This window comes from Chrysochloris asiatica, unplaced genomic scaffold, assembly GCF_000296735.1.
Source record: "Chrysochloris asiatica unplaced genomic scaffold, ChrAsi1.0 scaffold00221, whole genome shotgun sequence".
Lineage (NCBI taxonomy): Eukaryota > Metazoa > Chordata > Mammalia > Afrosoricida > Chrysochloridae > Chrysochloris > Chrysochloris asiatica.
The window spans coordinates 4050421-4077636 of record NW_006408739.1 but is presented as its reverse complement, the minus strand read 5'-3'; the positions used below and the strand labels follow the sequence as shown (position 1 = coordinate 4077636).

General features: G+C 38.5%; 1 protein-coding gene across 1 annotated transcript in view; it reads left to right on the top strand.

Moving 5' to 3' along the window:
* Nucleotides 1-27216, top strand: part of FUT8 (fucosyltransferase 8 (alpha (1,6) fucosyltransferase)) — a 266134-nt gene that overhangs the window by 117964 nt on the left and 120954 nt on the right. The gene's annotated exons all lie outside the window — the stretch shown is intronic.

The following is a 27216-nucleotide window of genomic DNA, read 5'->3' as shown; positions in this document are numbered from 1 at the left end:
TCTCTCCTCATTCCTGTTTGACTTCATCTTCCAGTCAGCACTCTGCCCCTCTCTGTCTTGTCCTCTGAAACTCAGGGTTCCAGGATCTGTATCTGTTTCACTAAGTCTCCATGTCTTTGTTAAACAAGGTCTGCTCAATATGTCTACCTACTTTGCCATCTTGCCTCAGAACCAACACTTGACTTTAAAAACTGCCCCTTCCCCAACAAAACTAACTATGCTATAATATCAACATGGAGCAGATTTGAGTAAATGAATTATCACTATAAAGCAAGAACAAAATGTAGAATGTGGCTGTATGAGAACTGGTCCTTTGTTTAGTTTGTTGTACTCCAGAGCCTAGAACAGTATCTGATAACACTCATAAATGCTCCATAAATATTTTTAAATGAAGGAAAGAAACCACTCTATGCCTAAATTGACCATATAAATGAATTTAAAACATAAAAAAATTGAAACTAGATGTTTTACACAAAAATGAATGCTAACTGATGACTTAATTACTCCAGGGTATTCTTATTATTTGGCATTATGTGTCACTTGTGTGTGTGAAACTTTAAAATTGTGAATTGAGTGAAGGTTTATACTACAGAACATTAGTTTTACATCACACAATTTGTTTCTTCTCAATGATTACAACACCCACTATGTAACAACAGTTATCCCATTTTCTCCCTGTGGTTCCTATTTCCATCCCACCTTCCTTCCCAACCCCTCTGAACCTTGTCTCCAAGTAAATGTTGCCTTTTTGATCTTGAATAGATGACCATTCCATGGTGACCATACCTTAATAGTATTGTCCTCTATATATACCTTGGAGTCCTGGTGTGCTGCTGTGGGTTAATGCACCAGACTGCAAAGCCATTTGAACTTCAAGGTCGGTGGTTCAAGCTCACCAGTCACTCCTCAGAAACCCTATATAGGGTTGCTATGGGTTGGAAGTGACTTGATGGCACTTAACAACAACTGCTTGGTTGAAAATTGAGCCATGAGGATGAGTTCCATTCAAGACCTAAAGGGTGGCTGAGGGCCATAGTCAGGTTTCTCCAATCACTTTCTAACCTGTAAACTTAGTCTTTTTCATATTTAAAAATTTTGTTCCACATTTTATCCCACTCAATTTGTTGTTAAGCACCGTTGAATTGGTTCCAACTCATAGTGACTCTGTATAAAGTTTCTGAGGAGCGACTGGTGAGTCTGAACTGCTGACCTTGCTGTTCAAACCAACCTTGTGGTCCAGTGCTTATCCTACAGCACATACCAGGACTCAACTCTATTTAGGACCTTCTAATGTATCCTGGTGTGGTGCTGTGAGTTAATGCGCCAGACTGCAAAGCTGTTTGAATTGCAAGATCGGCAGTTCAAGCTCATCAGCTGCTCCTCAGAAGCCCTACACAGGGTCGCTATGGGTCAGAACTGATTTGATGGCACTTTACAACAACAACAATGTGTCCTGGGAGTTCTGGTGTGGCGCTGTGGGTTAATTCACCAGACTGTAAAGATGTTTGAATTGTAAGGTTGGAGGCTTATGCTCACCAGCTGCTCCTCGGAAACCCTATACAGGGTCGCTATGATTCAACTTGGCACTTAATGACTACAACAGTGTGATTCTTTTCAGAGCAGTTGGTAGTGGTACCAGGTGCTGTGTAGTTAGTTCTTCAGGTCTCAGAGTGATGGAGATTGATGTTCATGTGTTCCATTAGTTCATTGAACTAATAGATTTCAAGCATCTTCAATTTTCATCACATTTCTGTCTTCTGAGAAACCAGTAGTTGCACCTTACATAACTGCTCAGTAGCTTTTTTTTCCCCTTCAATGCTCAATAGCTTTTAAGATCCCAGTTACTACTCAACATAACTTAATGGTTGTAGCAGCAGTTTATTGATAGGTAGCTTCAAGAAATTAATGACAGATTCAGAAGAGGATGTGGAATGAGATATATCAGTGTTCATATTGTTATGGTTTGGCAATACTTGTTTAAAAAAAAAATTTTTTTTTACAGGTTTATTGAGGGGGCTTCAAAAATTGACATACAAGGGGACTTCAAAAAGTTTGTGAAAAATGGAATTTAAAGATAATTACAAGTTTTTCATGAGTTTTTTTTTAAAACCCCCTCATATAATAAATTGCACATAATTTAGAGTATACAGTTTGCTAGGTCTGATATAAATCTTTACTTATAAAAGCATCAACACATTTAACACATTTGCTGCAAAAAGTTTCCTGTATTCCCTCTTTCTTGTCTTCCCTCACCTCCATTCCCCAGGCAACACTGATATGCTTTCTGTCACTGTAGGTTCTTTCACTCAATTATTTTGGATTTCATCTGTACTTTTTATGTATTAGTATTTTATTGATTGTCATCTTTCTGAAAATTTCATTGTGTGGATATATCATAGTCTGTGGATAATTTTCTCTTTTCTCCTACCTCTGGTAATCATCATAGTGTGTTTCTACTATCAAGAAAACCTTGTCTATCTTTTTTACAGTAGTCTCAAACAATACTTTTCCTTTTGTGATTGAGGAAATTCACTCAGCATAATGTCCTCCAGGTTCATTCATGTTGTGAGGTATTTCATAGATTCATCATTATTCTACAACGTTGCATAGTATTCCATAGTGTGTATGCACCAAAGTTTGTTCACCATTCTTCTATTGATGGACATTTAGGCAGTCTCCATCATTTTGCTATAAGAACTAGTGCTGCAGTGAACATGGTCATGCATATATCTATTCATGTCATGGCTCATATTTCTTGAGGATCTATACCAGGTAGGGGGATTGCTGGGTCAGACGATATTGCTGTTATACAGTTTTCCACAGTGGTTGTACCATTTTACAGTTCTACCAGCATTATTGGATGGTTCTAGTCTTTTACCACCTTCTCAGTATTTGCTGTTGGTTTTCTTTTACATTTCTATTAATGCTGGAGCAAGATGATATCTGATTGTTTAGCTTTTAATCTCTCTAATGGTTAATGATCACAAACATTTTTTCATGTTTGTTGGCTGATTGAATGTCTTCTTTAGTGATGTGTGTTCATGTCCTGGGATCATTTTTTACTTGAATTATTTGACTTGTCTTGTTGCACTGTTGTTGAAGTGTTCTTTAAATTTAAAGAGTAGTCCTTTATTTTATATGTTAATTTATCTTGATGTTATTTATTGGCCCAGCAATGAGGATTTTTATTTTCTTTTCCTTGAGGTGCAACCCATATCAAAGGCTGTGTGGTCTTTGATCTTCATCAGTAGGTATTTTAAGTCCTCTTCACTTTCAGCAAATAAGGTTGTATCATCTGCATATGACAAGTTGTTAATGAATCTTCCTCCAATCCTGATGCCATACTCTCCTGCATATAATCCAGTTTCTTGAATTATTTGCTGAGTATACAGATTGAAATGTATGGTATTCTGGCACTCACAATTCCTAATTTTAAACCATTCAGTGCTCCCTTCTTCTATGCAAACAATATCCTCATTAACACAATTAAGTGCTCTAGAGTACTCATTCTCTGCAATATTGTCCATTGTTGTTGTTGTTAAGTGCTGTTGAGTAGATTTCGACCCATAGTGACCCTGCATAGGGTTTCCAAGGAGCAGCTGGTGAGACTGAACCACTGACCTTGAAGTTCAAATGACTTTGCAGTCTGACTTATTAGTCCACAGTGCTACACCAGGATAGCTTGTCACAATCCACACAATCAAAAGCCTATGTGTAGTCAGTAAAGTACAGGTTAACATCTTTCTGGTATTCACTGCTTTCAGCCAAGATCCTCTTCTGAATCTGGTGTGAACATCTGATGTGAACCCTGTCAATGTACTGCTATAGCCAATTTAGAATTATCTTTAGTAACATTTTACTTCCATCTGATATTAAAGATGATTTCCGTATTTCATTGGGCCACCTCTCTTAGGAATGGGCACAAATATGGATCTTTTCCAATCAGTTAGCCTGGTAATTCTCTTTCAGATTTCTTGGCATAGATGAGTGAGTGTCTCTAGTGTTGCATCAGTTAGATAAAATATTTCAATTTGTATTCTATTAATTCCCAGAGCCTTGTTCTTTGCCAATGTCTTCTTCAGTGCACATTGGACTTCTTCCTTCAGTATAATTGGAGTTAGACATCAACCATTTCTTTTTGGTAACAGTGACTGTGTATTACAGTGCCATTCATATTTTACCCATACAATCCTTCAATATTGCAAGTCAAGGCTTGAATTTTTTTCTCTTGCTTCCCTCAACTTGAGAAATGCTGAGCGTGTTCTTTGCTTTTAATTTTCTAACTCCAGATCTTTGCACATTTCATTATAAGGTTTGACTTTCTCTTCTCGAGCTGACCTTTGAAATTTTCTATTCAGCTCTTTTATCTCCTCATTTCTTCCATTTACTTAAGCATCTCTGTGCTGGAGAACAATTCTCATAGTCTTTTCTGGCATTCATTTTGGTCTATTTCTCCTTTCTTGTCTTCTTAATGACCTTTTGCTCTCTTCCTATATGATGTTCTTGATGTCATCCCACAACTCTTCTGTTCTTTGATCATTAGTGTGTAATTCATCAAATATGTTCTTCAGATGATCTCTGAATTCAAGTGGGATATGATCAAGATCATATTTTGGCTCTTGTGGACTTGTTTTATTTTTCTTCAATTTCATGGTCAACTTGCATGTAAGCAATGGTGATCTGTTCCACAGTCTGCTCCTGGCCTTGTTTTGCCTAATGATAATAGAGTTCTCCCACCATATTTGTCCATAGAAGCAGCCTGTTTGATTTCTGTGTATTCCATCTGGTAAGGTCCATATGTATTATCGTCTTTTATGTTGCTTAAGAAAAGTATGTGCATTACCAAAGTAATTTGTCTTGAAAAATTTTGTCAGTTGATTTCCAGTATCATTTCTATCACCAAGGTCATGTTTACCTGACTGATCCTTCCTCTTTATTTCCAACCTTCACATTCCAGTCACCAATTGTTACTGTCGTTGTGGTTAAGTGCTGTCGAGTCAGTTCTGACCCATAGCGACCCTGTATAGGGTTTCCAAGGAGAAGCTGGTGAGCTTGAACTGCTGACCTTGCGGTTCAAACGACTTTGCAGTCTGGCGCATTAACCCACAGTGCTACACCAGGACTCACCAATAATTATCAATATATTTTGATTGCATGTTTGATCAGTTTCAGATTGAAGAAGTTGGTAGAATTCTTCAGTTTCATCATTACTGGCTTTAGTCGTTGGTACATAGATTTGAATAATAATGATATTAAACTGGTCTTCCTTGTAGGCATATGGATATTATTGTATCACAGAGAGCATTGTACTTCAAGATAGATCTTGAGATGTTCTTTTTGATGATGAGTATGACATCATTCCTGTTCATTTTGTCATTCCCAACATAATAAATCATGTGATTGTCAGATTCAAAATGACAAATACCTCTCCATTTCAGTTCACTAATGTCTAGGATATTGATGTTTTTGCATTCCATTTCATTTTTGATAACTTCTAATTTTCCTAGATTCATACTTCTTATGTTCCATCTTCCTATTATTAATGGATATATACTGCTGTTGCTCCTCATTTTGAGTTGTGCCCCATCAGCAAATAAAGGTCCCAAAAGCTTTACTCCATTTGAGCCCTCATGACCAACTCTACTTTGGGAAAGCAGTTCTTCCCCACTCGTATTTTGAGTACCTTCCAATCTGAGGGGTTCATTTTGTAGCACTATATCTGAAAATATTCTGGTGCTTTCAGTATTTTCGCGCTAACAGTGTTTCACTGCTATTCATAACGTTTTCAATGATTAAATATTTGGTAGTAGTCCATCTCTCCTTCTTCCTAGTTTGTCTTAGTCTAGAAGCTCAGCTGAAACCTGTCCACCATGGTTGACTTGGCTGGTATTTAAAATACCTGTCACTTAGTCTCCAGAATCATAGTCACACAAGCCACAGCAGTATGGCAAGCTGACAGATGAATAGTGGTTGATACACATACATGTCTAATTTTTAGAAGGTTCCAGTCATCTATTTTGTCTTCTGTTTGTGTGTTTAGTTATGTTTGATAGTATATTTATGCCAAGTAGGAGAGCCCCCCTGTATTTTCCCGTTTTTTCATTGATGCTCTTTATAGTTTTAGGTTTTGCTATTAAGTTTTTAATTGATGATTTAATTTTGTGTATATGGTATTAAATGTGGGTTTTGCTTCATTCTTCTGCAAATGGATTTCCATTTGTTGGCCCTTTGTTGAAGATTAACTAAGTATTGCTGTTGATGATAGGTTCCATTAAGTCAATGCAGACTCACAACTACTACCATATACTCAGCAGTCGAAAAGACTGCCTGGTCCTGTGCCAGCTTTATAATCATGGTTATACTTGAGCCTATTGCTGCTGCTGCTGCTGTGTCAATCCATTTAATTTTTGGTTTTCTTCTTTTTCAATGACCCTCCACATTCCCAAGCATGGTGTCCTTCTCTAGGGACTGGTCCCTCCTGATAATATATCGTAAGTGTGAGAGATGAAGTCTCGTCATCCTGACTTCTAAGGAGTATTCTGGTAGCACTTCTTCCAAACAGATTCGTTTTTTCTTCTGGCATCAATTCTTCTAGGATCTTCTTTATTCATTGTCTAAATTTCACATGCATATGAAGTTATTGAAAATACCTTGGTTTGTGTCAGGCACACCTTAGTCCTCCAACTGACATCTCTGCTCTTAAACACTTTAAAGAGGTCTTGTGCAGCAGATTTGCCTAATGCAGTACATCTTGGTTTCTTGACTGCTGCTTCCAGGAGTTTGGATAAAGTATACAAGCATAATGAAATCTTTTACAACTTCTATAACTGGGCCCATCAACACCAAGATAAATGGTGAAGAAATTTAAGTTGTCAAAAATTTAATTCTGCTTGAATTAACAGTCAATGTCCATAGAAGCAGCCTTTCAGAAATCAGCTTACTCGTTGCATTGCGCAAATCTCCTGCAAAAGACCGCTTTAAAGTACTAAAAATAAAGATGTCACTTTGATGACTTAAGTATGCCTTTTCATTCTGACTTTTCTATTTGACTTATGTGTGTCTTTTCAACTTGTCCAACATGTGAAATCTGGACAATGAGTGAGGAAGAGTGAAGGAAGATTAATGCCACGGAAATGTGGTGTTGACTAAGAATACTGAATATACTGTGGACTTCCAGAAGAAAGACTAAATCTGCCTTGAAAGAAGTACAACCAGAATGCTGCTTAGAAGCTGAGATGGCAAAACTTTGTCTACCTTAATTTGGACATGTAATCAGAGGAATCAATTGCTGGAGAAGGATGTAATATTTGATAAAGTAGAGGGATCAACATGAAAACGGTAGACCCTCACTGAGATGGATTGACATAGTGGCTGCAACAATGGACTCAAACATAACAAACTTTGTGAGGATGGCACAGGATTAGGCAGTGTTGCTTTCTGTTATGAGTTGGAGCTGAAGCTAGGGCACCTAAATACAACAGTAACATAGTAATTCTATGTTTAACTTTATGAGTTACTACCAAAATGTTTTCCACAGCATCTGTACCATTTTTCATTCCCATCAACAATGATTAAGAATTTCAGTTGCTCCAGATCCTTGCCCACATTTTTGTTGTTGTTTTTCTTTAAATCTTAGCCATCCTGGTGGTGGTGAAGTGAAGTCTTTTTGTGGTTTTAATTTGCATCTCTGTAGTGGCTCATCACTAATAATTGTGAGGTTGATAGTTGAAGTCCAACAGCTTCCCATGGTTAAAAGAGAAGGCTTTTGGCCAGAGGTTCAAGCTGGATTCACACAGGGACATGGAACTAGGGATATCATTGCTAATGCCACCTTGATCGTGGCTGAAAACAAAGAATACCAAAAAGATGTTTACCTGTGCTTTATTGACTATGAAAAGGCTTTTGACTATGTGAATCATGACAAGCTATGAATAACATATATGTATGTCATCCTGTTGACTTCTTGCCTACATGGTTTCTACTGAAAAACCAATAAGAATTGGTTCTCCTTTGTAGGTAACTTTTAAGTTTACCTGAGCTACTGTCAAGATTTCTTTCCTTGTCTTTGGTTTTGGAGTTTGATTATGATAATGTCTTTGTGATTTTCTTTTGGGGTCTATCCTGTTTGGGGTTTACTCAGCTTCTTTCATGACATTAGGGAAGTTTTCTTTCAACAACTCTTTGACAATTTTCTCTATGCTTTTTATTGTTTCTTTCTGGTCTGGAATTCTGATCATCTGTAGTTAAGCCACTTCATCATGTCCCACATAACTCTTAGGCTTTATTCAGCTATTTCCATTCTTTTTCTGATAGTTCTTCTAGCATTCTAGTATTGAGAGATTTATCTTCACACTCACTAATTTGAGCTTCCATTGCTTCACACCTACTCTCTTGCCTTCCAACGTATTGTCCATTTCTGAGATCTTAGTATTAATCTTCTAGATTTCTAATTGCAGGTTTTATATTGTTATTTTATCTGTTCTTGTAGTATTTTTCTGAATTCTTCAGAATATTTTACTGTGTTCTCCTTATTTTCCTGATCTTTCTATTGATCCCATGAAAGTACTTAATTATTATTAATTTGCTATTTTTTTTTCAGCTAGTTCCATTTCCTTTTCTTCCTCAGAAACATTTTCTAGTCTAGTCTGCATCTTCATCATTTGTTTGAGCCATTCTCTCTTGTTTCTTCATGTGAGCTAAAATGGTCTGTTGTTTCCAGGGATTGTGAGGTTGTAGTATTTGTATTTAATTGTTTATTATATGCTGGCGTGTATCTTCTATGGGTGTAATTAGAGAATGGGAGCATATGCATCGTTCTTGTTTGCCATTGGTGCACCTCAGTTCAGGGTAGGTCTGGCCAGTGTTGACTGCTGTCAATAATTGATCAAGTGGTATAGGAGCTAGTACTGGTTTTGCCCAGTGGGTAGAGCAGCCTATGGTACAGTTATGGCTAAGCTGTATGGACAAGGTTCTATCTCTTGTTGAAGGAGAAAGAAAACCACCTCTACACACACATACACACACGCACAAGAAATGAAAGAGAATAAAAAAATAAGGAACAAATGAAAAGAAAAAATAATGAAGAGAAAGAAACAAAAATAGGCAGTAACCAGGAAAAAAGACTATAATCACTGAAGACATAAGAAGGACAGGGAAATGGAGCTATAAAATGGAAAATAAAAGGAAGAAATTAAAGTACAATACTTAAGAACAACTAAAATAGAGAAAAGGGATAGGAGGTGGAGCTATAGAAGAGAAAAATGTGAAAGGAAATGAAAAGAAGAGAAAATAAAACACTTCAAAAAACCAGGGAGAGGGAAGGTGAAAAGAGAGAGCAGGGAGTAGTAAAGAAAGATCAAAAGGGGGGGGGGGGAAGATAGCAGAAGTGAGAAACAGAAGGAAAAATGGGATAAAATTCAAGGAAATGGAACGACAAGAAGGAGAAAGAATTAAAAATAGACACACAAACAAACAATGAAATAAGAAAAGGAAAAATAAAAAACAGTGTATCTGTTAGACCTGGAGAGGAGAAAATTCTGAGGTGCTCGTACAAGCCAAGAAGTCCATGAGGTGGATGTGGGAATGATAAGACAGCAGAGTTCCTGGCTCTAGATGGAATTCCGATCGACTCCCTTATCTTTGTTCAGTTCACTCAGTCTGGAAGTAGTTCATGGAGGCCCTTCATGGAGCTGGTTTCAATGTCTGTTTGGATCACAGGACAGCTGGGGATAGGGTGACTGGTTAAATGCTGGTCTGGTGGCTCTTGGGGTTCTGTAGGACTGGAGTTGAGCTCACCTGAATCCAGGCACCAAAGTGGCACACCAAAGTGGCACAGCTCACCCCTGCTTCACAGTGGGATGGCTCCTAGAGAGCAAGGTCTGATCTGGAGTGGATGAGGGTGGGAGGTGACCACACCTCTGTCATCAGGGGAGTATGGGGAAAAAAGAGTGGCATCTTTCCAGTTTCGTGTGTGAATCTGGTGTGCTTGGCCTCCTCTGTTTCCAAAACATCTCCCCCGATAGTCGTGTGCATCTGGCCAGCCATTCGCCAATCTGTCTCAGTCTCTCACTCTCCCTGCTGAGCTTCTCCTCCCAGCATGTACTCAGTCCAATTCTCTAACCTTTCCTATATAAAGTTCAGGGTTCCAGGATTTTCATCTGTGTCTATTTCATTTAGTCTCTTGTGTCTTTGTTATAAAGGGTCTTTGTAGTGCATCTGACTAGTCTGTCATCTTGCCAGAAATTCCAAAACTTTATTTTTAATAATGGTTCTTCACAAATTTAAAATGAGTAGCAGAACAAGTTCATTTGAAAGGCGTTTTAAAAATGGTAAAATATGATATCCATAAGCATTAGTCCACCTTCTAAGAGGTAGATAAATCCTCCAGCAGTTCCAGTAACAGATTTAGTAAAGTTGCTTCACTTTCCAGGATTTATAGCTTAGTCCCTATTCTGTAAAAAAATTTGCATATTCCAAAATTAGAAACATTTTCATCAAATGACACTCTTAGATGTATCTCTGTATTTTCTACTTTAGATGACTTTGAGTTATTATTTTTCATTGAGCTTTGGGATGCCTAACTTTTATCCATTGCAGTTTTTGACACAAAGGTTAATAAAAACTGTGAACATAGCAGATAAGTGAGCTGTGACTACTGAAATTTAAAGACAGTGGTTCGTATGTCCCTGAAATTTCTGTGAGAATACCTGACTGGTGTTTATAAACTGATGCCACAAGAAAATAGAACATAGAAGCATTTGAAGAAATCCAGCAGCAATCCTGATACAGGACATCTGGTTCCTAGATATCGTTCATTTACATGGGGTACAGGTAATTCACGTACATCTTTTTTCTCATTTTAAATTGGAGCCAGTGTTCACTATAAGATATAGACACATCATCAGACTCATGGGTTAATATAAAGAGCATGAGAAGCCCTCCTAACACCATAGAGATCTGTGTGGCTTTTAACCTTGATCCAAGGCATCACAGGAAACAAGAAATATCATTTGATTTCTTGGCTGCTGTTTCCATAAGTGATGATTGTGGATTGAAGCAAAATAAAGTCTTCGACAACTTGAATCTTTTCTCTATTTATTGTGACATTATTTATTGATCTATTTATTGTGAGGATTTTTGTTTTCTTTGCATTGAGGTGCAACCCATGCTGAAGACTGTGTTCTTTGCTCTTCATCAATATGTATTTTAAGTCCTCGTCACTCCAGCAATCTGCATATTGCATGTTGTTTTTATTACACTGTCATATTTGATTGTCAGCTTTGCTGGGTAGACAATTCTTGGCTGGCAGTTTTTTTTTTCTTTCAGGTTTTTATATATGTCTCTCCATTGCCTTCTTGTCTGCATGGTTTCTGCTGAGAGTTCAGAGTTTAATCTGATTCATTTGCCTTTTTAAGTAGCACGTCTCTTTTCCTTGGTGCTTTCAGGATTCTTTCCTTGTCTTTGATTTTGGAGAGCTTGATTATGATATGTCTTGGTGTTTTTATTTTGGGGTCTGTCCTTTCTGGGATTTGTTGAGCTTCTTGAATGCTTATCTTTTCATTTTTCAGGATGTTAGGGAAATTTTCTTCCAGAAGTTTTTCAAGTATCTCTTCTGTGGACTTGTGTGATTCTTCCTGTTCTGGAACGCTAATAATTCTTAAGTTATGCCTCTTCATGTTATCCAACATGAATCTTGACTCTCTTCCGATTTTTTTATCCTTTTTTTCTGCTTGCTCTTCTATCTTAGCGGTATTGAGAGATTGGTTATCCAGTTCACTAGTTTGTGCTTCCATCTCTTCAATTCTACTCCTTTGCCCTTTCAGTGTATTGTCCATTTCTGGTATTTTATTATTAACCATTTGGACCTCTTTTTGCAGTTTTTGGATTGTTTCCAATGCTGTATCTGTGTTATTTGATTGTTCCTGTAGCGCTTTCCTGACTTCTGCCTTATTTTTCTCAACCCCTCTGTGGAGCGTTTGGATGTATTTCAGTATCACTCTCCTGAATTCCTTCTTGGGCATTTCCAAAGCTTGCCCTCCTTCCAATGAGAAGTTTTGGTCTACCTCCAGCTCAGTTGTCTCAGTCACTTTATCTTGTTTCTGGACATTTGCTGATATGATCATCTATTTCTTGGGCATTTTCAGTAGTTAGCTGTGACCTTAATAATTAAATTAATGTATGTTGATGTTTTATTATGCTTTCTGATTGCCTCCATGTAGATGTGATCAGGAGATGGGCTTCCCTTTTTACTTTTTTTATTACTCAAGTCAGAATAACTGAGTAACTGTAGCAGGTTTTGGCTGCCTATCTGATGTATAGCAGCTGGTATTGGCTTTTCCCTGGATGGCGGGATTTGGAACAGTATTCACCCTTGTGGCCCAATTTTCAGCCAAGCAGTTGTTGTTGTAACGTGCCATTGAGTTGGTTCCGACTCAGCAACCCTGGATAGAGTTTCTGAGGAACATTTGGTGGATTTGAACTACTGACCTTTCAGTTAGCAGTCCAGTGTTGATCTTACAGCACCATACCAGGACTCTATCCAAGCAGCAGATATAGAATATTTATTAGGAGGTGATGTCTGTGACTTCGATAGTTCATATCACTTAGGAACATATTTGTGAGAAGCTTGCACTAATTCCTCTCTCTGTAAACAACTAATGCATTCAAAGTCAGTCAGTATATTGGTTTTATAGGAGGCTCAAGGTTTGGCCCAGCTGTTTTGAAAATAGACAAAAGAACAGGCAAGTGTCTGAAGACTTCATTAAATCCGTTAGTTGAGCAGGTGACAGGAAGCAGATATTTCTTGCTCTTTGGATACATTGAGAATAAAGAATTTTTTTACGTTGCCATATCTGAGCATTTTCTGTACAGTAGTTATTAAAGTAAGTCCCTGAGGCAGGTGTTGTTATATTCAATATGCAGAAGAGTAAATTGAGGCTTAAAAAAGTTGAGGCTTAAGGAGCCTAGTAAATAGCAGAGGGCAGAGAAAGAGCCTTAACTCCAAACCCATATGTTCACTGTGAACTAGCGGTGTGAAGGGTCAGTTTGTTTGTTTTTCTGGTGTTTTATGAAGGTGATGGAATGAATATAAGCTTCAGAATCATTTTTCATGCCAGTGAAGCTACATCCTTTTCTGCATCTGCCTTTCATTAGCAACATGGGGGACTTGCTACAGAAATATTAAAGTATTAAATTTCTCTTGTGGCTACTTAACAGAGGAGATTGAAATATAGTTTTTATATTGGTGAATGAATGGAACCATGAGATGTGAAGTCAGCCTGTATGCATTGTTTCTACTTCTTAAGATGCTTTCATCATCATTAATATTAATTAAATTTTCAATTGTTAAACCACACAAATTTGCAAAAGTCTGTGGAGAACATAGCTTGTAAGATTTCATGAGAAGTGGATTGTGAATAGGTCAGCAAATGGTGTTAAAGTATAGAATGGTGTGCTAAGTAGATTAAAACTCAAATAATCAGAGGTATGGGTAGAAAACATGATTTTTCAGAGTAGAAATGTTAAAAACACAACTTGACCTAACCATTACTTTTATTGTACATTTTTTTTCCAGGTGATAAGAAATGAGTATCATTTTCTCCTTTCCAGTTTTATATTTTGTTCCATACATAATAGAGGTATCTTGGAAAGTTTAAAATACATTCATGAACCAGATGAATGTGGTCAGAAAGATGAGTCCATATTTTAGCAGCTCAGACATTAGGATAATAACTGTTAGTGAGAATACAAAGGAATTTAGATATTGGAGAATCTCCTGACATTTATAGAGGACCGAAATCTATGTGGTTCACTAATCATAAAAAAAAAAAAAAAAAAAAAGGCAGAAATTATATCAAAGCAAAATACAGAACAGAACAAGAAGAGTATGTAATCAGGGAGCATATTCTCTTGCTCACCTTGTCTGATGTTTGTTTCTTATTTTATCACCCTGTTTTACAGTTCTTATTGGCCTAGACCACTGCTCAGTAAACTACTAGCCTTAGGCCAAATCCAGCCCACCTATTACTATTATTTTTTAAATTCTGATGAAAATACACATACCTAAACATTCACTAGCTCAGCAACCTCTACATTTACAACTCAGCAGCCTATTTATTTTTATAAATACAATTCTACTGGAAAATAACCATGCCTAATTGTTTATATACATATTGTTTATGACTACTACTTACAGCAGGCTATAGTGGCAAATTTGTGTGGTTGCAGCAGAGAATTTATGGCCTGAGTAGTCAGAAATATTTACTATCTCTTTACAGTAGAAGTTTGCCCGCCCAGACATAATTCTTAAAACATTTTTGCCTTCTGCTTTTCTCTAAAGGAACTCTGATAGCATAGTGATTACAAGTCAGGCTGCTAACCTCAAGGTCAACAGTTCAAAACTACCAGTCGTTCTATGGGAGAAAGATATGACACTTTATGGTCCTGTAAAGATTGATTTACAGCCTCAGAAACCCTATATAGAGTTGCTATGAATTGGAACCAACTCCACAGCATACCACCACTACTTTCCTTTACCTCCACATTTCTGTTACCACCATTGTGGTGGTTTACATGTTGCTGTGATGCTGAAGCTGTGCCATTAGTGTTTCAAATACCAGTAGTGCCATCCATGGTTGATACGTTTCAGCAGAGTTTCTAGTATAAGAAGAGTCTAGGAAGAAGGAATAGACTGTCCACTTCTAAGGGATTAGTCACTGAGAATCTTATTAATTAGCAGGACATTGTCTGATACAGTCCTAGAAGATGATCCCTAAGGTTGGAGAGGAAAAGGTCATCATAGCTGGTAAAGCAGAGGGTTTGTGGAAAACAGGAAGACTCAAAGAGATGGAATGGCAGTGTCAGCAACAAAGGATCAAACATAACAATTGTGAGGATGGTTTGATACCGGGGAATGCTTCTTTCTTTTGTGCATAGGGTCACTATGAGTTGGAACCGACTCGACAACACCTAACAACACTTTCCTTCCTCATGCTCATCTACCTCTATGTGTTGAGATGTTAACTCTCTAAGCATATACTTATGACTTTGCCTGCTTCCTGCTGCAGTTCATACCCCAAACAACTGTTTGTATTTATGAAGGTAGACTTTTTTTACTAATGAGATCACAGGACTACTAAAAACCTAGAAATCTAAGTGGAGGGACAGCAAAAAAGAGGGAAACCCCCAATGAGGACTTCTGGTATAACACTGTGGATCAGCACTGGCCTGAACTACAAGGTTGGCAGTTCAAATCCAACATCTGCTCCTTGAAAACCCTATAGAGAGTCACCAACTAGATGACACTTATAACAATAACCCAAGGAGATGGATTCGCACATGGGCAGCAACAGTGGACATAGCAGCAATTGTGAGGATGGTGTGGGACTTGCCGGCAGTGTTTCATTCTGTTGTATATAGGTCCTTATAGGTCAGAACTGACTCTACACCTCCTAATACCATTAACCATTTTTAAACAAACTTTGGCCACCTTTATTCACTTTAAGAGTACAATGATCATAAGATATAGTAAAAACTAATGTTAATAATAGTGAAGGTCTCAAATATCAAATGATCAAATATGAAATATTGAGACTAAATCCTGATTTAATCTAATAACAGCAGGTTGTTCAAAGAGAGTACAAAGCATATGTATTAATGAAATCAGTTTTCAGTTTTATCTTCAGTTTCTTATAAAGATGATGTCTTAGTCTGAGTTGTCTAGAGGACTAAAAGTAATGAGATCTGTAGTCAAATAAAATACAGACAGAGAGAGGGATTTACTTCAAGGGGTTAGTTCACACATTTGTGATGCTGGTGTCAGGCCAGATTCTTTTGCAGGTTTACATCCCAAATATGTAGGTCAGGCAATGAAAAGAGTGCAGGGTCAAAAGAGAGAGGTTGAGCTCTTGGAGAACATCCACTTACATTCTGCAGGCATACCACACTCCTGAGGAAACTCCCATTTCAACTGATTGCTTGATCATATCAGATCACATTCAGGATGGTGACTGCATTGCAATATGGAACAGCAACCGGTCCAGTGTCTGTCAAACCACTAAGAATCATAGCTCAGCCAACCTGACACAGAAAATTAACTATTCTAGGTGGGAAGGGAGTGAGGCTCTGTAATCATTTTCTTTTAGTTCATACTTTTCTTTTGCTTTAAAGGTCTAGTGGCATTTTCAGGCCAATGCTGTGCTATCACAAGTTTTAGTAGCTAGAAAGTTTCAGATGGAAAAAGATGTACATAGAGATTTCAATATGGAAAAGTTAAGGAGTCTTGACAGCATCTGAATGAAAAGAGCCAGATCATTATTTCTTCCATTATTTGTTACTGTTTTCTTTCAGCTATTCCATGTACTGCCATAACTGTTGCACCTTTCATGCCTGTCTTTTCATTGCCATAAACATTTTTTCATTGTTAAACAAAACATGTTACCTATAAAAATGCGAACCTTTTCTATGCACATGCACACACCATTATTTCTTCCATCAAGTTGAAGTATATCAGACTATATCTAGAATTGTTGAAAAAACTTCAGTTAACATTCTGCCTGTAGAATAGCCCTGTGACTTTGGAAATTCTTCTTGCTCAGGATCTACCTAAGATTGGTGGTGGTTTTTTATTTGCTCATTTTGTTGTTTATTTGTTTTAATTTTTTGGTCTGAATTATCCTTCCTTGAAGTGGTTTGTGTGGCTAGATATGTTGGGTTTGAAAAGTGTCAGGACAAGAAAAAGAGAAGAGGATGTTTTGAAGCTGTAAGTAACAGCAGACATTGAGGGGCTGTGATAATACATCATACAGAGGGTTGATTGTATTTAAAGGGTTAGGAGCAAGATAGATATGGATTTGGCTTTGCAACCAAAGGACCAAGTACCATTTCCTTTGTCCTTATATATAGGATGCAGAAAGAAATGAAGCTGAACTGTAGGAAAAGCTTTTAAGTATAAGGAATCCTTCCTGTGTTTGAAGGCTACATCCATACAGACTTGGAGTAGTGCTTTTAAGCTTTCAATACTAGAATTTTTACACCAAATGAATGATATAGTTTCCTTTTATATAATAAGACATATAAAGGGGCTTCAAAAAGTTCACGGAAAAATTCCAGTATCTTTTCATTCTATTTTCCCAAAGACTTTTTGAAGCTTCCTTATAATATATAATTCTCAAGATCAAAATTGTTGAAAAAGTTATTTTACCATTTTACAAGAAACTTATGTCAGCAAATAAGGAGTCCTGGTGGTGCTGTGGGTTAGGTGTTGTGCTTCCAACCACAAGGTCAGAAGTTCAAACCCACCAGCTGGTCTTCAGAAGGAAGAGGATGCTGTCTACATCTATAAAGATGAAGGCTCAGAAATCCTAAGGAGTAGTTGTACTTGGTTGTGTAGGGTCACTGTGAGTCAGAATCAACACTTCTGAAAATGTGAAGTCATTAGTTTGCCAAAAAGTAGGTTGTTGTTGTTATTAGGTGCCATCGAGTTGATACCTACTCATAGCGACCTTATGCACAGCAGAACAAAACACTGTCTGATCCTGGGCCAACCTCACTATTGTTGCCATGCTTGAGTCCATCGATGCTGCCACTTCGTCTGTCCATCTTGCTGGGGTCTTCCTCTTTTTCTCTGACCCTCCACCTTACCAAACATGATATCCTCTCCAGCGACTGGTCCCTCCTGGTAGCATTGTAGATTTTAGTTAAATATACAGTAACCATGTGAGGATATGTTGACTTTAAAAAAAGTTATAGGCTTCTTTCTGTGTACAGATGTTGTTGTTAAGTGCAGGCAAGTCGATTCCGAACCATAGCGACTCTGTGTAGGGTTTCCAAGGAGCAGCTGGCGAGCTTGAACTGCCGACCTTGCAGTTCAAATGGCTTTGCTGCCTGGCACATTAACCCACAGCGCCACACCAGTACTCCCTGTTTACAGATAAGGTGTAGTAAACACATTATACTGTATTCTCTGTGCTAAGTACAAAAAATTATGTACAAAATTCATAAACCTGAAGGATGGCACAAAGAAGATGGACTATTTGGGGACCTCAGAACTCAAGGAATGATCGTGCATTAAATTTCCTGTGGGGGGGCGTTGTTTTTTTTTTGGGTTTTTTTTGGTGGGGTGATGGTGGTTGGTATTGATTTTTTTTTTTTTTTTTTTTAACTACATATATCATAGTTAGAGCTGCTGGAGAGTTCTGTGACCTACAACATCAGTTGATACATTGCCTCCCCCTACAACCTCCCCTAAAAAAGAAACATAAAAACCATTTTGATCATACCAGCCATACTCCAGGCAAGCACTATGAAAAAGTTGCCTTCCCTTGACCCCCAGTAGTTGCTGGAGCGAGGTTGGGAGTGGGGCCCTGTCCACCATGCATATCTTGCATGTGGTCATCAGTACCATGTCCATGCACACTGGGTACTACAGCCATGGAAATGTCACTAATGTTGGGGAGACTCTCCTACCTATCAGGCGTTTCAACTTTGAAGACTGGGCAAGGTCTTGTCCACGACTTGCACTGAATGAGGAAATTCTCCTTCCCATCAAACTAGACAGTAAGGGTAAGATTATAGAGAAAAGGGAGCTAGAGAAAGTGATTTTGAAAGTCTGTATGAAAACTTGAACAGACTTCTGAGTGGCCCGTGCAGGAAACTAAATCGAATTAATATAGCAAAAGGTTGGAGAATTGAACTCTGGTATGATGTATCACCCAGGTGCCAGACTAACCTTTGGCTTGTTCACAAGTGGAGCAGAACAAAATAACACTGTGAAGACTTTACAGCTAAATTGACATTTGGAACATAGCCCATAAAAGTGGGCCAGGACTTGTATTCTGAACCTAAAAGGTTGACTGCCTACTAAAATAGAAAATTGAAATAGAAAACAGAGTCTCATCAAACAATAGTCAATATGTCTAGGATATAATAAAAAATGCTCATCATCCCAAGAACAGGAAAATCTGTTTGAATGATAAAATGTAATCAACATTACCAATACAAGATGACACAGATGTTAGAATTGTCTGACAAGGATTTTAGTGAAACTATAATAATGTTTTGATAAGCAATTACGGTTTTGAAATAAATAAAAGTTTTAGGGTTGGCAGAAGACATTAGGAAGAACATAATGGAAATTTTAGAACTAAAACTAAATGAAAAACCTCATTAGGTTAGCTAAATAGTAACAAAGATGATAGAGGAAAGAATCTGTAAACTTAAAGATTGATGTTGTTGTTAGGTGCCATCTATTTGGTACCAACTCATAATGACTTTATATGCACATCAGAACGAAACACTGCCTGGTCCTGCACCAACATCACAATTGTTGCTGTTTCAGTGACTTGCTGCTGCCACTGTCCTAATCCATCTCCTTGAGGGCCTTCCTCTTTTTCGCTGACCCTACATTTTACCAACCACGATGTCCTTCTCCAGGGACTTGGTACCTCCTGATAATATGTCTGAAGTATGAGAGATGAAATCTCCCCATTCTGACTTCTAAGGAGCATTCTGGCTGTGCATCTTCCAACACAGATTTGTTTGTTCTTTTGGAAGTCCATAGTATTTTTCTTAACACCGTAATTCTTCTATGGTTTTCCTTATTCATTGTCCAACTTGCACATGGATATCAGGCTATTGAAAATACCCTGGTTTGGGTCAGGCACATCTTACTCTTCAAACTGATATATTTGCTCTTAAACACTTTTTAAAGAGGTCTTGTGCTTCAGATTTGCCTAATGCAATACATCATTTGATTTCTTGACTGCTGCTTCCATGACTGTTGATGGTTGATCGAGCAAAATGAAGTCTTTAAAAAATTCAATCTTTTCTCTATTTTTTCTTGATGCTATTTATTGGTCCTATGGTGAGAATTTTTATTTTCTTTATATTGAGGTGCACCCCAAACTGAAGGCTGTGGTCATTGATCTTCATCAGTAAGTATCTTAACTCCTCTTGATTTTTAGTGAGCAAGGTTGTATCATCTGCATATCGCAGGTTGTTAATTGAGTCTTCCTTCAATCCTGACGCCCGTTTTTCTTCATATAACCCAGCTTCTTGAATATTTGCTCAGCATACAAATAGAATAAGCATGGGGAAAGAATACAGCTCTGGTGCACACCTCTCCTATTTGAGACCATTCAATGTCCACCGTTTCTGTTTGAATGACTGCCTCAGGTTCTTCATGAGCCCAAGTAAGTGTTCTGGAATTCTCATTCTCTGCAAAGTTGTCCATAGCTTGTCATGATTCACACAATCAAAAGCCTTTTCATACTCAATAAAACACAGGTAAACATCTTTCTGGTATTGTCTGCTTTCAGCCAAGATCCATCTGATGTCAGCAATGATATCTCTCATTCCATGTCCTCGCTGAATCCGGCTTGAAGCTCTGGCAGTTCCCTATCAATGTACTGTTCTAACCAGTTTTTAAATTATCTTTAGAAAAATTTACTTGCATTTGATATGAATGATAGTGTCCCATGATTTCTGCATTCCATTGGGCCACCTCTCTTTAGAATGGGCACAAATCTTAGAATGGGTATCTTCTCTAGTCAGTTGGCCAGGTAGGTGTCTTCCAAATTTTTTGGCATAGATTAATGAGTGCCATCAGTGCTGCATCAATTTGTTGAAAGATTTCATTTTGTATTCTATCAAAGGAGGCTTGTTCTTTGCCAATGCCTTAAAAGCACCTTAGACTTCTTCCTTCAGTATCATTGGCTCTTGATCATGTGTTACCTCTTGAAATGGTTGAACATCAACTATTACTTTTTGGTACAGTGATTCTGCGAATTTCTTCCATCTTCTTTTCATGCTTTCTGCATCATTCAGTATTTTGGCTATAGAATCCTTCAATAATGCAAGTAAAGGCTTGAATTTTTTCTTCATTTATTTCAGCTTGAGCAATGCTGAGCATATTTTTACTTTTTGGTTTTCTAGCTCCAGGTATTTCCACATTTCATGATAATATTTGACTTTGTCTTTTCTAGCTTCCCTTTGAAATTTTCTAATCAGCTTTTTTACCTCCTCATTCCTTCCATTTGCTTTAGTATCTTGATGTTCAAGAACAAGTTTCAGAGTTTTCATTTCAGTGTCTTCTGACATCCATCATGGGGTTTTTCTTCTTTTTTGTCTTCTTAATGACTTTCTGCGCTCTTCCTGTATGATGTTCTTGATATCATTCCACAACTGTCTTTGCTCAATAGTGTCAAATGCATCTTCAGAAGATCTCTAAATTCAGGTTGGATATGTTTAAGGTTATATTTTGGCTCTTGTGTACTTGCTTTAATTTTCTTCAGGTTCTTTCTGAACTTGCACATGAGCAATTGATGGTCTGTTCCACAGTCTGACCCTGGCTTTGTTTTAGCTGATGATATCAAACTTTTCCATTGTCTCTATTCACAGATGTAACCTATTTGATTTTGGTTTATTCTATCTGATGAGATGCATGTCTGTTGTTATATTTTATGTTGTTTAAAAAAGGTAGTTGGAATGAATTAGTCGCTGGGCTTGCAAAATTCTATCATGTGATCTCCAGCATCGTTTCTAATACCAAGGCCATATTTTCCAAGGACTGATCCTTCCTTTTTGTTTCTAATCTTTGCATTTCAATAACCAGTAATTATCAATACATGTTTGATCAATTTCAGACTGAATAAGTTGGTAGAATTTTTCAATTTTGTCATCACTGGCTTTAGTGGTTGATACGTAAATATGAATAATAGTTGTATTAACTGTTTGTCTCCTTATAGACATATGGATATTATCCTGTCACAGACAGAATTTATACTTCAGAATAGATCTTGAAATATTCCTTTTGATGGTCAGTGTGATTCCATTCCTTTTTAATTTTTCAGCATAGTAAATCATGTGATTACCAGATTAAAAATGACCAATACCAGTCTATTTCAATTCACTGGTTCTTAGGATAATGATGTACATGCATTCCATTTTATTTTTGACAACTTCAAATTTTTCCTGGATTCATACTTCGCTGTTCTTATTTTTAATGGACGTTTACAGCTGTTTCTCCTCATTTTGAGTTGTGCCCCATCAGCAAATGAAGGTCCAGAAAGTTTTACTTTGTTCTTGTCATTACTGTCAACTCTACTTTGAGCAGGCAGCCCTTCCCCAGTCATATATTGAGTGCCTTCCAACCTGAGGGGCTCATCTTCCAATTTGAACAAAACAAGGGGACACTGAGTAGTTTAAAATAGGAGGAAAGGTGCGCACCAGGGTTGTATTCTTTCATGATACTTATTCAGTCATTATGGTGAGCAAATAATCTGAGAAGCTATGTTATACCAAGAAGAATGTGGCATCAGGATTGGTGGAAGACTCATTAACAATTTGTGATATGAGAAGGTAAAACAGCTGAACAGAAAATTTCAAAGGGCAGCTCAAGAAGACAAAGTATTATAATAAAATGTGTAAATGCCTGCAGTTAGAAAACTGAAAGGAAAGAACATGCTCTGCATTTCTCAAGCTGAAAGAATTAAAGAAAAACTTCAAGCCTACAATACTAAAATACAAGCCTACAATACAGTCTAGACTTGGCATACTGAAGGATTCTATAGGCAAAATATTGAATGATGGCAGAAAGCATCGAAAGAAGATGGGGAAGAAGAAATATACAGAGTCACTGTACCAGTAAGAAATGGTTGCTATCCAACGATTTCAAGTGATAGCTTATGATCAAAAGCCAGTGGTACTGAAGGAGGAACTCCAAGGTGCACTGAAGGCAATGGCAAAGAACAAAGCTTTGGAAATTGATTAACTAAAAATCGAAATCTTTCACCAAACTAATGAAGCTCCTGAGGGATTCACTCATCTATACATAAAAATTGGGAGACAGATACCTGACCAATTGATTGGATATCCATATTTGTTCCCAGGTGACCCAACAGGATGTAGAAATCATGAGCAATATAATTAATATCACATGCAAGTAAAATCCTGCTAAAGAAAATTTTAAAACGCTGCAACAACACATCAACAAGGAACTGCCAGAAGTTCAAGCTGGATTAGACGAAAACGTGGAATGAGGGATATCATTTCTGGCATCAGATGAATTTGGGCTGAAAACAGAAAATACCAGAAAAGATGCTTTTTTGGCTATGCAGCGGCTTTTGATTGAGTAGATTATGACAAGCTATGGACATCATTGTGGAGAATGAGTACTTTGGAACAGTTAATTGTACTCATGAGGAACCTGTAGATAGACAAAAAGGTAGTAAGTAGTTCGAACATTAGGGGCCACTTAATGGTTTAAAATCAGGAACGGTGTTCACTAGGATTGTATTCTTTGACCAAACCTATTCAGTAAGTGGACTCCTGATGTGGTGCTGTAGAATCAGACTGGACTGTGAACCACAAGGTTCGCAGTTCAAACCCATCAGCTACGTCTTGGGAATCCTAAACAGGGTCGCTATGAGTCAGAACTGACATGACGGCACTTAACAACAACCAACAATTCAATATGTAAACTGAGCAAATAATCTGAGAAGCTGCATTACATGAAAAAGAATGAGGCATCAAGATTGGTGGAAGACTCATTAACAGCCTGAGAAATGCAGATGATACAACCTTGCTATCTGAAAGTGAAGGGATCTTAAAATACTGATGAAGTCAAAGACCACAACCTTCAGTGTGAGTTATACCTCAATATAAAATAAACTAAAACTGTTACCACTGGACCAATAAATAGCATCCTCACTAATGGAGAAAAGATTGAAGTTGTCAAAGACTTCATTTTGCTTGGATCTTCTATTAACACTCGTGGAAACAGCAAAAAGAAATTAAGCGACATATTGCATTAAACTGCTCTGTGGCACAAGACCTCTTTAAAGTGTTCAAGAGCAAAGATGTCAGTTTGAATTCTAAGGTGTACCTGACACAAGCTATGTTATTTTCTTTCTTTCTTTTTTTCAGAACCATCATAGAATGTTTATTATAGAATGGAAACCTTTTCTTGTGTCTGTTCATGTTCTCTGCCCTTTTTTAAAAAATGCTTTATTGTGAATTATGTGATAGTTCACATGAAAGGACATTAGCTTCACATTGATCCCATCGTATATCTTTTCTTTGCCATGGTTACAATCCCCTCCATGCATCCATCATCCACCAACCAAAGGGTATACCCTGCAAGTTTGTCCGCTGTTCGTCCACACACAGCCCCTCTTCCTCTCTGGGTCCAAAGTCCCCAGACACTTCATCTCCCCACATCATCATCTCTGCCTCCGTCTCTGGCATCACTGATTCACTGGGTAGGGATTCTGTTCTCTGCTCTTCTCCCTTGATGGTCCCAGGAACCTCCACACCTAGACTGCAAAGTTAATCACTCCCCTCCCTTTGTCACTAAACATTTACCTTTACATTTCCACCCCTTACAATCAGTTCTGATAACACTTGTTTGCTATTGTATCACAAGAGACCTGTCCGCATCTCCTTTCATCAGCCCCGGCTATACAGAATGGATACTACTCAGTGGAGATTCTACCTTGTTCCACGCCCTCTGGATCTAGGTTCCCTCTTGAAAGCTTGTGAGCCACAGTCACTTCTTGCCCCTGTAGCCCCTCTGGCCCCCAACCCCCCAATTCTGGGTAGCCAATGTCCAAGTTGCCCATCCCTGTCCTCTCCATGTGTGGAAGGGGTGGGAATGAACCTTGCAGTGAAGATTTGTTCGCTTTTTTGAGCTGCTACTTCCATAGGTGTTTGTCAAGTTTATCAAATTGTATCAGATTATTCTTTTTCCCCTCTTCTTTCTTCTACTGGTTGAGCTCTGATAATCCAGTCATTGAAGTCAGGTCAAGTGGGTATTATCTGCAAGTGTGGGTATACTTATGCACGTGCCCTCTCTTCTTATCAGCTGGACGCTTCACTCTCCACTCTAGTCCTCTGTGGCTATGTCACTGACTCTGGGTCCTAGAGTCCCCTGAACTTGCCACACTGCTGGTCAACCAGGTCTCCATCCGGGTTCACAGGAGTCTGTTGAGCGTTGTAGGGCTCAGCTCACAGCTTCATTGCTGCTTTTCCCTTACTTCCCTTTATCGGTGATGAACGTGGTCACCAATCAGAGCATGTATTCCCATTGAGTCTTAGTCTTAGAAGGGGGTTTACCCTGAGGGGGACCTGACCACTTGCCTTGATGTGTCTTGGGTGAGCCACTTGTTTGTTCTTGTAGTAATCAGTCGGTTTGCCTATGTTGTTTTATATTTTTCCTGTCAGTCTTTCTTTCAGGAAGTATCTTCTGTTCTTCTGGCCACTCCAGGCTGGTCTGCTTGTTGTTTCAAGTGGAACTTTCCCCTCAGAAGATTCTGGATGCTGTTCAGGATTCCACCTATGGTCTTATGTAATGCAGACTCCACAGGAAGCCTCCTTCACTGGGCACGTTGTAGCCCCATTTTAGGTATTTCAATCAGTTATAGGTAGAAGACAGACTTACAAGCTTTCTATGATGATATTTCTGGCTATTCCTTTCCCCCACCAGTGTCTATTTTATAGTGGTATGCCAGGGAAACCAAGATTCAAAAGACAGCCAAGCATCTTAACATTATTTCCCCCTTCTCCCCCATTCAAACCATGTCTCAATCTCTGTATCCCAGAGCCCTGTTTTTCCAAGGTTGTGCATACATTATTATTTGCCTCTGTCAGACTTCAGCTTCACATTCATCCTATCATATTTTGTTTCATTGCAATGATTGCCATCCCCTCCATGCATCATCAAATAACCAAAGAATACACCCCACAGGTCTGCCCGCACCCCCCGGCTGTCAGCAACAGCTCCTCTCCCTCCCTGAGTCTTGTGTCCCCAGCCACTCCATCTGTCCATGCCATCATCTCTGTCGCCACACTTGGCATCACTGCCTCTCTGGGTAGGGTCACACTTTCTGCTCTTCTCGCTTGATGGTATCAGGGACCTTCGCTTCTGGGCTGCAAAATCAATCAATCGCCTCCTTTTGCAAAAAAAACAAAAAAAAAACATCTGCCTCTACATTTCCGACCCTCACAGTCAGTCCTGGCGGCAGGTATTCACTATTGTACCACAAGAGTCTTATCCCATTTCCTTCGTCGGCCCAGTCCCAACAGTTTGGAAATCATTCAATGGTGGTTCTGCCTATCTCTGCCCCATCTGGAACTAGGCTCCCTCTTAAAAGCTTGTAAGAGAGTCACTTCTTGCTTTATAACACTGGCACCCCCCTCCCCCCATTTTGGGTCTGGGTAGTTTCCAGCCCCCCCCTCCCCCAAGGTATTCCAGTCAGTTATAGGCTGAAGGTGGGTTTATATGTTTTCTATTCTGGTGTTTCTGGCTATTCCCTACCTCCCCCAAGTGTCTATTTCACAATGGTAGGCAAGAGAGACCAAGATTCAAAAGACAGCCAAGCATCCTAACATTATTCCTCTCTTTTCCCCTTTGAAGCCGTGCCTCAATCCCTGTATCCTGAAGCCTTGTTATTCCAAGGTTGTGCATACATCATCATTTACCTCTGTCCCACCTATCCTGCCCAACTGTTCTCCCATAGGCCTTGTTCTTCTTTTTCCCCTCTCCCTTCTGTGTATTGTCAGCCCCCATCTCCCAGGCTTTCCTATGTCTATTCCCTACCCTGTGTGCTTTCTTCCCGTCCCTCGCTCCCCACCCCTCATCCCATACATACTGGTGATCAGCACTTATGTATATAGAATTCCACCCCACCCCACCCCCCAACCCCCGCTTTTGGGTGGGTTCTTTTTCTTAGTCATTTACAGTAATAGTTCCTATGCAGTATTTCTCCTTTTGTGACTGACTAATTTCACTCAGCATAATGTCCTCAGGGTTCATCCATGTTATGCAATGGTTTGCAGCTTCCTTGTTCTTCAGGGTAGCTTAGTATTCCATTGTGTGCATGTTCCACAGTTTGTTTTTCATTCTTCAATTGATGGGCATTTTGGTTGTCTCCATTTTTTTGCTATTGTAAATAGTGTTGCTATGAACTTTGGTGTGCATATATCTACTCGTGTTATGGCTCGTATTTATTGTGGGTAAATACCAAGTAGGGGAATTGCTGAATTGTAAGGTATTTCTATTTCCAACTTCTGATGAAGCGCCATATTGCTTTCCAGAGTGGTTGGACCATTTTGCAGTCCCACCAACAATGTAGGAGGGTCCCAGTCTTTCTGCATCCTCGCCAGCATTTGTTGTCCTCTGCTCTTTTGATCTTTGCTATTATTTCTGGTGTGAGATGATAT